A 14,802-nucleotide genomic window follows, 5' to 3' on the forward strand; every position below is an offset into this window, starting at 1 on the left:
ATTCAACAAACTTCTGAATTTCGTCACTCGGCTTTTAAAATTCAACCGTAAAAAGTTTTCCGCTGTGGTTTGAGCCCAGGCTAAAATGTTAGAGTCACACAACGGTTTGCCTCCCAAAACTTTATGTACACGCCTAAAAAAATCACAACAGAAAACGGATGATTATCTTATTGCGTATTTAGATTGATTGTGTGATTCAAACTTTTCGCTAGGTAGCTATACACTGTAATGTACCGAAAGTGTGCCGCAAATCTCCTCCCGAACTGCCAAACTACTAACGACATCTGACGGATATTGCCTTAGTTAGATTTTTTCACATTTTAACAACTGATTTCGAAGAATCTAGAAGACCTGTGTACCTCGTTGTTCTTCTCTCTCCTGTCTTCTCTCCCTCTCTCACTGCTCGACTCAACTTCTAACAAAGTGCTCTTACATAAAAGTGGCCCGAAATGATTACGTTTTTGTGTAAGTAGTTGGAGATTTTATTTCTGTTCTAGTGTTTTTCTCAACTTGATCGGAGCGGCACGACAAAGTATTGTGTCAAATGAAAATGGTTGTTTTTAGTTTTGTTTGCATGGTGAAACTTTGATGATTTTTGTGCTTTGAATATTACGTTAATAAGCCACTATCATAATATTATAAAACTATTTTGAATTGTTGAAAATCCTTTTTTGTGTTTACCCATAAACTTATTTTATTTACGATAATAATTGTTGGAAAGATAAAACCATGCAAGTTATGATTCGGTGGTTTTTAAAATTGAAGCCCTTCTTTCAATATCTCTATCAGCTTTCCCATCTCTTGTAAACATACTTCCAAATACACAAACTCTTCACGTGCTCCAAAAATCATTCACAACTATATTGCACACTGTTTTCGTACTCTCCCTTTCAAACACCATGACTTTAGACTTACTTGCATTCATCATTAACTTGTTCACACGTATGTACATAAATGTTATTATTATAAACGATATCTCTTGTTTTTCGGTAAAGAATGAATTCAAATCCTGGAAACAGAAATTAACCGATATCCCGAAATTGCATCGAACTTAAACTCGGCAAATAAATTCGTTGTTGCTCAACTTTTGGTAACAATCATAACCACACACGCGGAAATATACGCATTTCTCAGAAATCGGATAACATTAGAGCAGTCAATATGCGAAATAAATGTAGGACCTACCTGATATTTGGCAGCATCTGGCAATAGGCACTTGGCGAGGTTGTTATCGTTACGTTGTCGACTCCAGTTCCTGTGTAGGAAGGTTCAATCCTAAGTCAAACCAAAAAAAAATGTTTGATTTTTTTTAATTAATGTATTTTAAGGGACATTTTTAAAGAAATGTATCGTAGTGAAAACCGATGTTTTTACTGGTTGATTTTTGTATTTATATGGATCAACCTCTTGTCACTTGTTGACCTATCGAAGTTTCGTCCGCGCGTGTAATTTTAGTTCAAAAGCTTCAATAACAATTTTTGATTTCCGAAAAGTGAACAACATTCGTTCTGGTTTTGAAGCGTGTTACAAAGGGAAAGTAAACGTAATTATTCTTATCGGAAAAGCGCGAGAAACAGAAAAATGATAGAAAGATAAGATGTAAAAGCCTTCATGACGTGAATAAATAAATAAAAAATAAATTAATTAATAAAACGCATAAGTAAAAAGCATTTTAACTTTGTGGCTCGTCATAATTTACAAAAAAAAAACACAAATTTGCTATTGACCACTTTAATTTTATTTACACTCTACCGGTTTAGGAAGAACCCTTTCTTAATCAGGAGAATATTAAAAAAAACTGGTTCAGTTTCAGTAACATATAACAAATGTATGTGTTTTTATTGTAAATGAAATATGTGTTTCCTTTAATAAATCGAGTTTTTATTGCAGATTATGACGAGCCACAAAGTTAATGCTTTTTACAAATATATATTTGATTGGTGATAGTTGTGCACTTCATAACACAAATATACTTCAACACCTTTGTTTAAATAGATTTCATCAATACATAGAATAACAAAAATGTTTTCATTCTTTTCCAATCCGTCCACACTGAACATCAGCAAAAAAAACATTTTTCAAATATGTATTTTATATCATTGCAGAAGAAGATAATACTAATAAAGATTTATTTGATATATAAACGAAATTTGAAACAGAACCAGACACAGCAAAATCTCAACTGGGAATCGAACCTATGATCTCTGTCTTGCCGAGGCAATGCCCTTAACCACTCGGTTATTGGGACCTAATTAATATATTTTTGAAGTGAAACTTCTTTACGCGCGTCATGCATTTTCGAGGATCGGAGTAAAACCGACTCATGACCGTCACGAAAAACAGTGATAATTTGATGGTGGGGGTACGGGACCCCCACCACCGCTCACCGTTCACTGTCGCTCTCTCACCGTAGTCGCTTACTGAGGTGAGGGAGCCACTGACGAACGTTCTCTCTCTCTCTCTCTCTCTTCTCTCTTTTCCTCTCTCTCTAGCCAACAACTCCACGCCAGGCATCAGTTGCTTGCTTCGTGTACTGCGTGGTGAGTGTAATACGAGTGAAATACGTAATTGATTGTGGTTTATTCGATTTGGAACAGAGTTTTAGTGTCAAAAATGAATAGTGACGAGATAGAAGTGAGAAAAACATTCGTGGCACAAAAGTAATGAAATGAAAAGAGAGAGAGAAGAATACTAAAAGTTTCACTTCCGTCGTGCGTAGGCTTGCCACACACTGTATTTTTCTTATTGAGTTCGATTCCCAGATGAAACCGTTACCTTTTCTAAATTTCTCTTTCTTCTTCGTCAACTATATATTTAGACATTGACGGGTATTACCTTCAAATGCTATTTAAAAGAAAAATTATTCCAATAAAAATTGAATTTATTTTACAAGTCGTAACGATAAATCAAGAAATGGAATGATTTTGGAACATAATGGGTGAAATAACGGTAGCTTAAATAACGACCTTCTACACTGTACTATATTTCGTAAACGTATGTCATATATCGTATGGCAGCAGCTAAAGATAATATGATTTCACAAAATCCCGTCAGCCAATCAAGTTACCACCAGTTTGAATTTCATATAGGCCGATCCCCAATTATTATCATCAGATTTGAGGCCCTTAATTACTGCCATTACTGCGTCTGGAGGGTGGAGGGATTGTGGGAGAGAAGGGGGAGGGTCCTTATTTCAAACAGCTTTGACGTATTTTTCGTGCGATCATAATCGATGCTGACAACCTCATTTATTTTATGTTTCCCAACTTACTTATTCACAATGTTATTATTCTCGTAGATTTCGCAGAGAAAGCAGTATGAGAATGGTAGCTCCATAATCTACTTAGAAACCTTACCGCATCAAGCTTTTAGCGCTATCTGATTTCAATTACTGCGCATTTTTTGCTTCAGTGATTTTGATCTATTAATGCATTTAATCAGCTGCAGAACATATTATATATGATTTAATTTTTTTAATTAGATACCAGTTTTATATAAGGATTTTTACTTTGGACGGTGGGTTTTACTTTTCAATTTGGATAGCGGGTTTTTTTTATATTAACTCCACACAGTAGGCCCTGAAGAAAATAATTTCCCTCAGGGCCTATGTCATCTTTGGGGATGCTGTATAGAGGGTTTTTTTGTGGAGAGGAAGGAGTGAACATGGGTCTTGAAGAGTCCCATGTTGTAGGAGGGAGGAAACACAGAGGCCGGCAGTTCGTTCCACAGCCGATCTGTTGAACTTAAGAACGAATCGTAGAAGCGACCCGTTCTCATGTGACAAATGTCAACCGTATACAAATGTTGGGCGCGCGTTTGGCGAGTATCCCGACTACGCACCGGTGCCGAAGGGATCAATGACGCTAGTTCCTCAGAGCATCTTCCATTGTAATACCGATAGAACAAGGACAGCATACCTACCTGACGCCTGTGCTCTAAAGATTGCAGTCCGTTTTTTTTTTTTTTATATTTACTCCACACAGGAGGCCCTGAAGAAAATAATTTCCCTCAGGGCCTATGTCATCTTTGGGGATGCTGTGTGGAGGGTCTTTTTGTGGAGAGGAAGGAGTGAACATGGGTCTTGAAGAGTCTCATGTTGTAGGAGGGAGGAAACACAGAGGCCGGCAGTTCGTTCCACAGCCGAGCTGTTGAACTTAAGAACGAATCGTAGAAGCGACCCGTTCTCATGTGACAAGTGTCAACTGTGTACAAATGTTGGGCGCGCGTTTGGCGTGTATCCCGACTACGCACCGGTGCCGAAGGGATCAATGACGCTAGTTCCTCAGAGCATCTTCCATTGTAATACCGATAGAACAAGGACAGCATACCTACCTGACGCCTGTGCTCTAAAGATTGCAGTCCGTTTGTTAAGATTGGGGAATCTATCAAACGGACCGCCCGTTTCTGCACAGAGTCAAGGGTTTTTTTCAGGTATTTTGGGGCTCCAGACCAGAGATGGCTGCCAAATTCGACAGTAGGGCGCACTTGCGATTTGTACAGGGTGAGCAGTTGTGTACTATTAAAGTATCTGCGGGCCCTGTACAGTACGCCCAGCTTCTGAGAGGCCAACTTTACTCTGGCTTCGATGGAGCCCCCGTACCTGAGCTGGTCACTTATAGTTACACCAAGCATATCAATGGAAGGCCTGTTCGGAAGATTGCTTCCGTTGAAGGAGACTAGATTATCATTTGGATCCCTTTTAGACGTAATCAGACAGGATTGGGTCTTTGAAACATTAAATTCGACGAGATTATTTTTACCCCAGGAGGAAATACTCTCGAGATAACCGTCCATTCTCTGCTTCAAAGCCCTCCGAGCCATTGGAGTTTGTGTGCCCTTTGGGGGCTTGTCAAACAAAAAGCTATCATGAACTGTACTGTCATCCGCGTAACAATGAATCGGTGCACATGTCAAAAGGTCATTGATGTGCAACAAAAACAAAGTCGGAGACAGAACCGATCCCTGTGGGACGCCAGCATTTATGGAGTGCGAGGAAGAGGTGAAACCGTCAGCAACCGCCTGAATCGACCTATCCCTTAAAAAGTCAGCAATCCACGTACACAGGGATGCGGGAAGTCCGTAAGAATGCAATTTGTTGACAAGTCCTCGGTGCCAGACCCGGTCAAAGGCCTTGGATATGTCTAGTGCGACCGTTTGGGTCTCACCGTGACGTTCCAGGCACCGCCCCCAAACATGCGTCACATACGCGAGAAGATCACCGCACGAGCGGTTCCGCCGGAATCCGTATTGACGGTCGTTGATAATTTTGTTCTTCTCGAGGTATGTGAGCAGTTTGTCGTTGATCACACGTTCCATCACTTTGGACAGAACTGATGTGATCGCTATGGGGCGGTAGTTGGCCGGGTTGGAGCGGTCACCTTTCTTGGGAATAGGGTGAATTACCGCTTTTTTCCAACCAGAGGGCACAGTACCACACTTCAGGGACATTTTGAAGAGCTTTGTCAAAACTGGAACTATTTCCGCAGCACACCTCTGCAATACCAGGGCAGGTATTCCATCAGGTCCACTAGCTTTGTTAACATCGAGCCCCCGTATGACGTGGAGTACATCCCGATGCCGGATCCTCAGCTTTTTCATATAGAAGCCGCAGTGAGGAACCGACGGCGGAACAGCACCCCCGTCGTCGAGGGTCGAGTTTTCCGCAAACATTATCCCTAAAAGGTTTGTTAAGATTGGGGAATCTATCAAACGGACCGCCCTTTTTTGCACAGAGTCAAGGGTTTTTTTCAGGTATTTAGGGGCTCCGGACCAGAGATGGCTGCCAAATTCGACAGTAGGGCGCACTTGCGATTTGTACAGGGTCAGCAGTTGTGTACTGTTAAAGTATTTGCGGGCCCTGTACAGTACGCCCAGCTTCTGTTTTGGTACCGATTTTTTTCTTAAAGTATCTTTCCGTTAAACCACAACTAAACAGTATGTCAATTAAGCAGTTTGTTCAATTAGATTGTAAATGTGTACACATTATTAGATAATGTTGTTGTTATTTATTGAATATTCAGAATATTATTATTGGTACACAGTCTACAATAACACTAAATCAACATGCTAATAAATAACATCTATTGATTGATAGAAATGATTAGTACAACGTATTACTACTTATGAGCCATGTTTTCAGCATATATCTGGATCTACTCGGGAATTTACAAATTTATATGTTACTTGGCAACATTTTGAACATTTTGACTTATAATACATTATATTCTAGGGTTCTCTCTCCGTATTAATTGCTATAATTTGGAACAAGCACGCCTTCATTCTTTGTGAACCTAGAGTTGTGTTCATGTTCCAATTTTTTTTATATTTAATATTAGATATATGCTGAATCAATATTTTGTCTCATAGTAAGGACTGCACAGGCAAGATATTTAAGTTTATATGCGACAAAGAAATGCTACATCTCTGTGAAAAAATATTTAGTAATTTAACCATAGAATTTTGAACTGATTGTAGGTAATTTAAGGTAGTTTTACAAGAATGTTCCCAAGTGGTTATTCCATATCGTAGAGTTTAAAGTGCATTATCATTTTGTTCATTTATCTTATGATTGAATATTTTCTTTAATTTATTTATTTAGTGTGACGTTTTTCATAAATACTGTGTTTGTATGCATAAATCCTTTTTGTGTTTTGTAGATTAAAAGGTATACATTATATTCATTTAATTTTCAATCTGTTCATTTCTTGGCATAGTTTTTTTAGGGGTATCTGGGTTATTATGGAATAGGTTATTCATAACATTTTCTGTATTATTTTTTAATTGTTTAAGTATGTAATTTGTGTGTTTTCGCCATATTTCTATTAGATAATTTGGTGCGACTGGATTAAGCTCAGTATAAACCCATCCTTACTTTTATTGGTAGAATATGAACTATTCGACCAAATAAACCAATTATTTTAGTGATTTTTTAAAATATTATTAAAATAATATTATTCACTATATTCTTCACCATTCTTCACTTTGACGGGCTCCGTGGTCGAGTGCTAAGGCTCTCGACTAACAAGCCAATTCACTTCAGGTTCAAATCCCGGCGTGCGCATAAATTTATATTGTATTAATTTAGTTATTTCACAATTTATTCATTTTAAATAATATATGGTATACTTGCGCCACGTTCCAGAGTGGAAGATACTCTCAGTATCGCCCTGGTTTGAGACCACCATTCAGAATTGAAACGTTGCTTAAAACAGCTTTAGCCGAGTTTGGTGACAAGATCTCAATAGCCAGGTACTCCCCTACTACATATTCCTCATCTCTTTCTCCTCTCCACTTCCTTAGCCTCCCAATATACCCCAATTTGGGATGCCATCGTCTCACTGGCTTAAGACAGTTGGGAACTGTTGGGACTCTCGTGCGTTATTCATGCTTTAAAAGAACATCATTGTAGGTTTCTTTATTCTATTTTGTAATGGTTTATGCGACGGCATTATTCTTCGTTATTCAGTGCAAAATTAACAATCCAATTCTCGATAAATAACAAATTTTCTGAAATTGCAAATCATAATGTTAAAGTAGATTACCAGTCGTAAAGATATCCTCACTCAAACTTACACCCTTTTTATATCTAATGTTTTTTTTATTGGAGCAGGCTTTTTAATAATAGGAAACACTTTCCTTTTAACACCCTTCTCCCAGCAATAAGCTTATCTCCAATAAAGGGCCTGATTTTCTACAAGTCCTGCGAAAATAACATCGATCGGGAGGTGTCCACCCGAATAGGGGCGCATTGTAAAATTAATTTTATTTTATTATGATTGCTAAATCCTATTTGCTACCTTTGTCAAATATTTGCCACCGTTGTAATCCACCTGTTAAATACTTGAAAAGGATCAAATAAATACACCAAATATGTTTTTATTAATATGAACTACTCACGTTTATTATTACCGGGAACCCATAATTTCCATTAGGTTTCTACATATAAAGAGATTTTAATACTGCTCTTCCACGGAAGCGTTTGCTTGGAAGAGGAGTATACAGTTACTATTGTAGTTTTTTATTACAGTTATTATTGTAGTATTTTGTATTGTGCGCTGTAGGAAGTATATTAAAATGAAAAATTAAGAAAATAAATATATCACATGTTTTTGTAAATTTGATATAAATAAACGTAGTTATATCTGTTATTGGATATAAATATAATTATGCAGTTTTCCGCACGGTGTCCATGTGCCTACAAAATAAGAAGAAAATTAGTTTTTGTTGGCAAGAACTGCAATTACAAACTCCAGTCATTTTTATGAATTATCACCTTCCCTCTTAACTAGCATTATTTCTTTATAAATATCGTTTTCATTGTTAAAATAATCATCAAAATTTTTTTTCAAAATACGCATGACGTTATCACAGTTTTGTCGATTGACAGTAAAGTCATTATAATAATAATATAGCATTTATATAGCGCAGTTTTGTGTTGTTTCACTTCAAGTGCGCTTAGCTATAATAAACTTAAAAATAAAATTTCCTATTGTGTTCCTTTAAAAAAAAATTAATAACATAATATGAAATAAAGAATAAACGGTTTACACAAAAGCAGAGAATAAAATTTAACAATAACAGTGCTATTTTAGTAGAGGACAACAATAAAATACAATAACAGTGCACGAAAAATAAGAACTTTAAAATTAAAATATTATGTAAAACAGGAAAACATTAAAATATTATATAATAGGTGGACATTAAACATAAAAATACAATAAGGAGGAAACCGAAACCAAACAATTACCGGAAACTTCAAAACCTGGCTTATTATAGTATATTGAAAAGAAGCTTAGATTCATGAGAATATAAATGATATGATTTTTTGAATAATTTTGTTTTTAAACCCCGTTAAAATTCAGCCAAATTTTGTATATTGGTAAGGGCTGGGGGAAGTTTATTCCAAATGAGTGGGCCAGCTACACGAAAAGAGCGATCATAGTAAACAGCTCGATTTGACCGAGAAAGTTCGATTAAACGATTGGTAACATCTAGATCTGCTGACCTCAGAGTAAGCTGTCTATCGCTTAGGTTTTGTCGGACACATAATTCCGATATATAGACTGGCGCCATTCCCTGCAATGCTTTGAAGGTCATAAAGCAGATTCCCACAAGAGTTCGTATAAGATCAACAAATCCCAAAATAAATAATCGGTAAGGATTAAAAAAATTGTGTACCTCAGTGTCCACAAAGTGCAACATCGCACAAAATTTGAATGACTGACCCGTGTGAAAGCGGTCTAAGTTCTGTCGAAACCCGCCTATCAGTCACATTGCGTTCAAGTCTTTTTTGTTTGTTTAAAGAAATAAATATACCAAATATTTATTTATTTAAATGAACTACTTACGTTTATTATTTCCAAGAACCCTTAATTTACATAAGGTTTGTACATATTATGAGATTTATCATTCAAAATATGTTATTCAAAATCAGCGTTTGTTATTCGATATGAATATATAAATGTGTATTTTTTTGAAACCATAATATTTCACTGTAGTTCCTTATTTCGTTTTTATCTAATGCTGTTCGTAGATGGGAACCAGTATATTAGTAACCATATACTTTCAATCAACGTGTAATTGCACTGTCATTAGATATTATTTATGAAGGTTCATTCTGGATCCGTTCCTGGTCGTCATTCTGCCAGAGATCTGGGTAGAAACTCGTCGAAGTAATTTCCTAATCTTAGGGAGTTCTTTCCTTTTGAGAACTAATTCAAGGATTATTTGCATATATCCAGTTTCAAATTTAATATTTTAAAATCGATATCACCCCTGCCAAACTTTCTCAATCGACGGCCTCATTTTACGAGACACACGTTTTACGGAAAACAAAAGTCTTAAAATTCAACTAATATCTTATATGTGTTGTGGCCGAATGTTGGAATATTTGTTTCCGGTGTTTTTAATAAACAAAAAAATAACTTTTCACTTGAAAATAAGAAAACTAAAATCGTAAAAAGATGGATAATCAATGAAAAATCGTGAATCAGTATTTTTTTTCTACAATTACACAGACTTAAACATTATTCGGTAACTTTTACTACCTAATTCTTATGGTTATGACACATTACAAATAATATATCCCACTTTTCCATGAATGTAATATACACAATTCTTCTCCTTAATCTTACTAGTCGAGACAATAAATTACCCTGGGCTTAGCGAAACACTTGTTAGGGCCTTCAGAGTTACCAAGAAGTCCGTTGAAAACATCTGGCGTACCTACAGTTACCGATCCTTGTCTCAAGTTCAACTTCAGCGAATTTAGAATATTTTTTAGCAGAATTTTGGATTATTCATTTTTAACACACTGCACTCTAATCACATTACTATATAGTTTTGATTACTAATTGTTAAGTTAATTTAAAATGTTGATTGACTGATTTTACAAATAATTTTAAAGGCATGTTGCCTCATTTCAGTTCAACACAAAGCAGTTGGAGGACGCGAGGACACGTCCGGCTACCACGAAGGGCGATACAATACTCTTTAATCTCCCTTTTTCTGTTTTTGTACTGTTTTGAATGTGAAATTTCGATATCAAAATTCCTATGTAAAATTGTATATATTAACTCCCACCTACCTATTGTAATTTCCTCCCGTCTTTAAATGAGTTTTGTAACTCAGCGGGATTGATTGGTATACCTATCAAATTATTCTAATTATTTTAAGATGACGCATTGTGTGTTATTTGTCAAAGTACCATGCGATAAAAAACATTAAGAAACAATATCCCTCTTGGATTAGCGCGCATAATATAATATTGAATTGATTATATTATCATATCGTATTTCATTTGGGTCTATATCGAGGAACGAATAAATCACAAACAAGTCCTTAGGGAAAATTCAGATAATACCTGGAAGTAAGTTGACCCGACCGAGTTTTAACAATGGGAGGACATAAACTAACAAATTTCCTGAAATTTATTAACGCAACCCCTGTTAAGTACTAAAAGTACAATCTACTTTATTAAAGGCTAAACACCAACAAAAGCAATACCCGACTGAACTGAACACAAACTGAAGAACCTTTTAATTCAAGGATGAAATCAGGTAGGTACACTAATAATTGTTTAGATTCGCGAAGTTTTTAAAAATATGAAGAGTGTTATCAGTTTTTAAAACCCTCTGGGTTTTATGTAAAGTGCTTTCGTGACTGATGTTTTACCTTCCTAATACCAAGTTCCATGATAAAGCTTTGTTGGAAAGATTAACATTATATAAACGTGGCCATATTTTCAAAAGATTTTAAAGAATTATACTAAAAATGTCTGTTAGAAATAACTAAGAGAAATTTGGAATAAGAGTATGGCATGTGACTATATTGAAAGTACTCACAGGGTGATGTCACTGGTTTTATAGATGTAATGGCAGTTCCAGTTCACTTTGGCACATCACAAATCACGACGCCCTTAATAACCCACGTGTGTGGTTTTCCCGTTCTCAATGAAGATTTGCATAACAAGGTTAGCACGGGTAACCCATACAAATGTGAATTTTACAAGAATAAAGTTTTATCGAAAAATACTGCACAGCGATGTAACTCATTAGAAGGTTACTATTGTACTAACCAAGTTTGGAAGAAGAATACTGTACAGCGATGCATTAGAAGGTTATTGTTGCACTAATGAAATTTTGAATAAGAATATTGCACAGCGATGTAACTTATTAGAAGTTTACTATTGCACTCACAAAGTTTTGAAGAATAATACTGTACAGCGATGCATTAGAAGTTTATAGTTGCACTAATGAAGTTTTGAAGAAGAATACTGCACGATGATGTTACTCATTAGAATTTTATTATTGCACTTATGAAATTTTGAAGAAGAATATATTCATACCGATGCCTTAAAAGTTTGTTATTGCACTATATTTGCATTTTTTTAATGAAAAAAATTTACACCAAAAAAATAAAACTACAACCCTTTTTAATTAAAAATACGGTTCAATCACTTCATTCTTATAAGATTTTGTTAATACAATTCTTTTCACATACATTAAAAAGCTCTAAACAAAAAATTCAATAACATCATGCAAGTAATGCCATAAAGAATAGTAAAGAAAAGAAAAGAAAAGAAAAGAAAACAATGTAAACAACCATGAAATTAAATAAACGCCCGGGTTGCCGGCACTGAAACTGAAAAAAAAAAAAAAAAAAAGAATCAAGGCTTTTCACATCCGGAGATACAAATTAAGTCACTCACAAAGATAAGTTCAAATTGAATGTAGGGTTAAATCGGCCACAAATACATCAAGTGAACAAAGTACCCTGTGGTGTTTTTTTTGTATTATTGTCATATATAGACGGCTTCCGTGGTCGAGGGGTAAAACTCTCTAGGAAAATTGTATTAATTAGTTTTATTTCACAAATTATTCAATTAAAATAATATATACATAGTATATTTGCAGCACGACCCGAAGTGGAACATACTCTCAGTATAGCCCTGGTGTAAGAACACCATTCGGAAATTAAACATTGCTTGAAATGGCTTTGGCCGTGTTTGATGACCAAATCTGAATGGCCAGGTACTTCCTCTCTTCCATCTCCTTCCCATCCCTTCTACTTTCAGCATCACGACATAATCCAATTGGGGATGCCATAATCTCACTGGCCCCTGACCTATGATATATACCCCATCGAGTTTGATAATGAAACTAGCTTTTATCAGATAGATACATTGCTAGATTTCATGTAGACTTAAACCTTCAGGCCTCGGAAAATCCACAAACATCACATTCCAATATAGTCTTTGAAGAACAGATCTGACCGTGGGGTATATACATTATAAAAGTATTTTTGATTTGTGATATGTTTGTCATAGGACAGATAAATAATTATTGGTGATAATTTGGCGTGTAAATAGCACAGACCATCAGGGAATATTTTAAATCCCTATGAAAAAAATGGATTGATCAATGAATTCACTCTGCAGGAGAAAGACAACTTAAACCAGCCACCAAAATACATATGAACAGAAAAACTCACCAGAAAATAGCACTCGCAATTGAGTTTTGCTCCTTGATCTTCAATCAGCACAAAATATATTTGAGTTCGCACTAGGAGATTATAATGTGTCACCAGCTCTCAAGAGAGTAGAATTATTAATGATGAATCAGCACATTGTAATAATACGTACTGCCGTGATTTGTGACATTTATTGTCAAAAAATATTTCAAACTTTAACGGTCTTCAATAGACCTCTTTTGACAAATGATACAAACTGGATGAATCCATCTGATCAATGCAAAAGGTGTCGGTAATCTGTTACCATTCACCTGCAGAGCAAAATCCATCCAAAAATGACCAGAGATGTCTATTTTGTCAATTATATATATTAAAAATTAATTGATTCATTTATGTATTTTAAAAATTAATTCACACTAATTTTAAATTAAATTTTAAATCGACTGCTTCTCCAATTATTCTTTACAGTTTGTTTCAAATATTTATACATTATTACATGGATATTTTTTTTTTAAATTGTCAAAGTGCATCATTACGAATGTCGGCATTTTTTCATTAACAGTTGAAAATTAAAAAATTATTTATATTTTTTTAATATGTATTTGTAAAAAGTGAAGTGACCATTTTACTACTTATTCCATATACAAAAGGAATATGTTTTAAAAATATCGTATTATTTCGAAATTATGGACATTCCGAGTCAAAATGTCCTGGCAAGTTTTTTCTTTAACATTTTCATGTTTAATATTGAAAATTTATTTTTTAAATAGATTTTTTTTTTCAAATGCAAAAATTTCAAAAATAATTTAATCTTGTTTCTAAAATAATATTCTTTTTAAAGACAATTTTAAAATTAAGTTTTATGTAGCACATTTTAGATACCTCAGGAGCATTTCAAAATTCCAATAAAATTCACCATGTTGTTGGGACTTGTTGGTAAAAATATTTAAAAACTTGAAGGGTTAAGTTACATGTATTTATAATATCGATAATACGACTCTTCACTGCTCACTTAAAATAATCACATTAGCGGCGCGCGTAGCTTTTGCTAAGTTTATTTCAACACAAACACGTCGTCTGTCGTATTAATTTTCATCCTAATCGAATTTGGCCTTACTTGAAAGGGCGGAAAGTTGACTGATCATATTTTGGATAATTAGTTAAAGTTGGCTTATGCTACGGGATGCGAATAATCAAGTTCAATATGATGTACCAGCTAACCATGTTAGCTTGAATTCCACGTTAGTATGAAAATGTTTTATTGAATAATAAGGGAATATTACAGGACGCCTCCTTATTAAATCATTTAAAAATTATATCATACTTTTCAAAGACCCATGATCCGTGATATAAATACTATAGAGATGTTTGTATCAATTACTCGCAAGCTGAACAAACGTACCTATATGATACGCTACGATGAGTGGAAATTTACTTTTTAACTTTTTTTACCTTTTGTGTGAAAATTCGTTATACATGATATTTACTTAAGGAATCTAAGTTTGTTTTTGCTCGTCGTCTATCTCTGTAGTCTGACGTTAATACAAAATTAGTACGTGCAGCACATGCGGAGAATAACCGAATTTCACAAGCTTTGGTCAAAGTATTTTGCCTTAAATTGGAAGGTTGTTTATTTGATTTTTAAATAATCGAATATTTCGAATACAAAAATAACAATCTCGTGTATCAAAATTACGCTTTTGTGCAGTTTTGTCCATGTTTTTGTGTTTTTAGGTTATGACTGTGGATAATGCAACGATTATTTTAGACGTATGCAAGTAAGCAGTCAGTCCGAGACAGTTTGATTTTTTGTAATTTTTTATGAACTCTACT

Source organism: Hesperophylax consimilis, chromosome 3 (genome assembly GCF_061612785.1).
Source record: "Hesperophylax consimilis isolate HC1 chromosome 3, BYU_Hcon_1.0, whole genome shotgun sequence".
In the NCBI taxonomy this organism is placed as follows: Eukaryota; Metazoa; Arthropoda; class Insecta; order Trichoptera; family Limnephilidae; genus Hesperophylax; species Hesperophylax consimilis.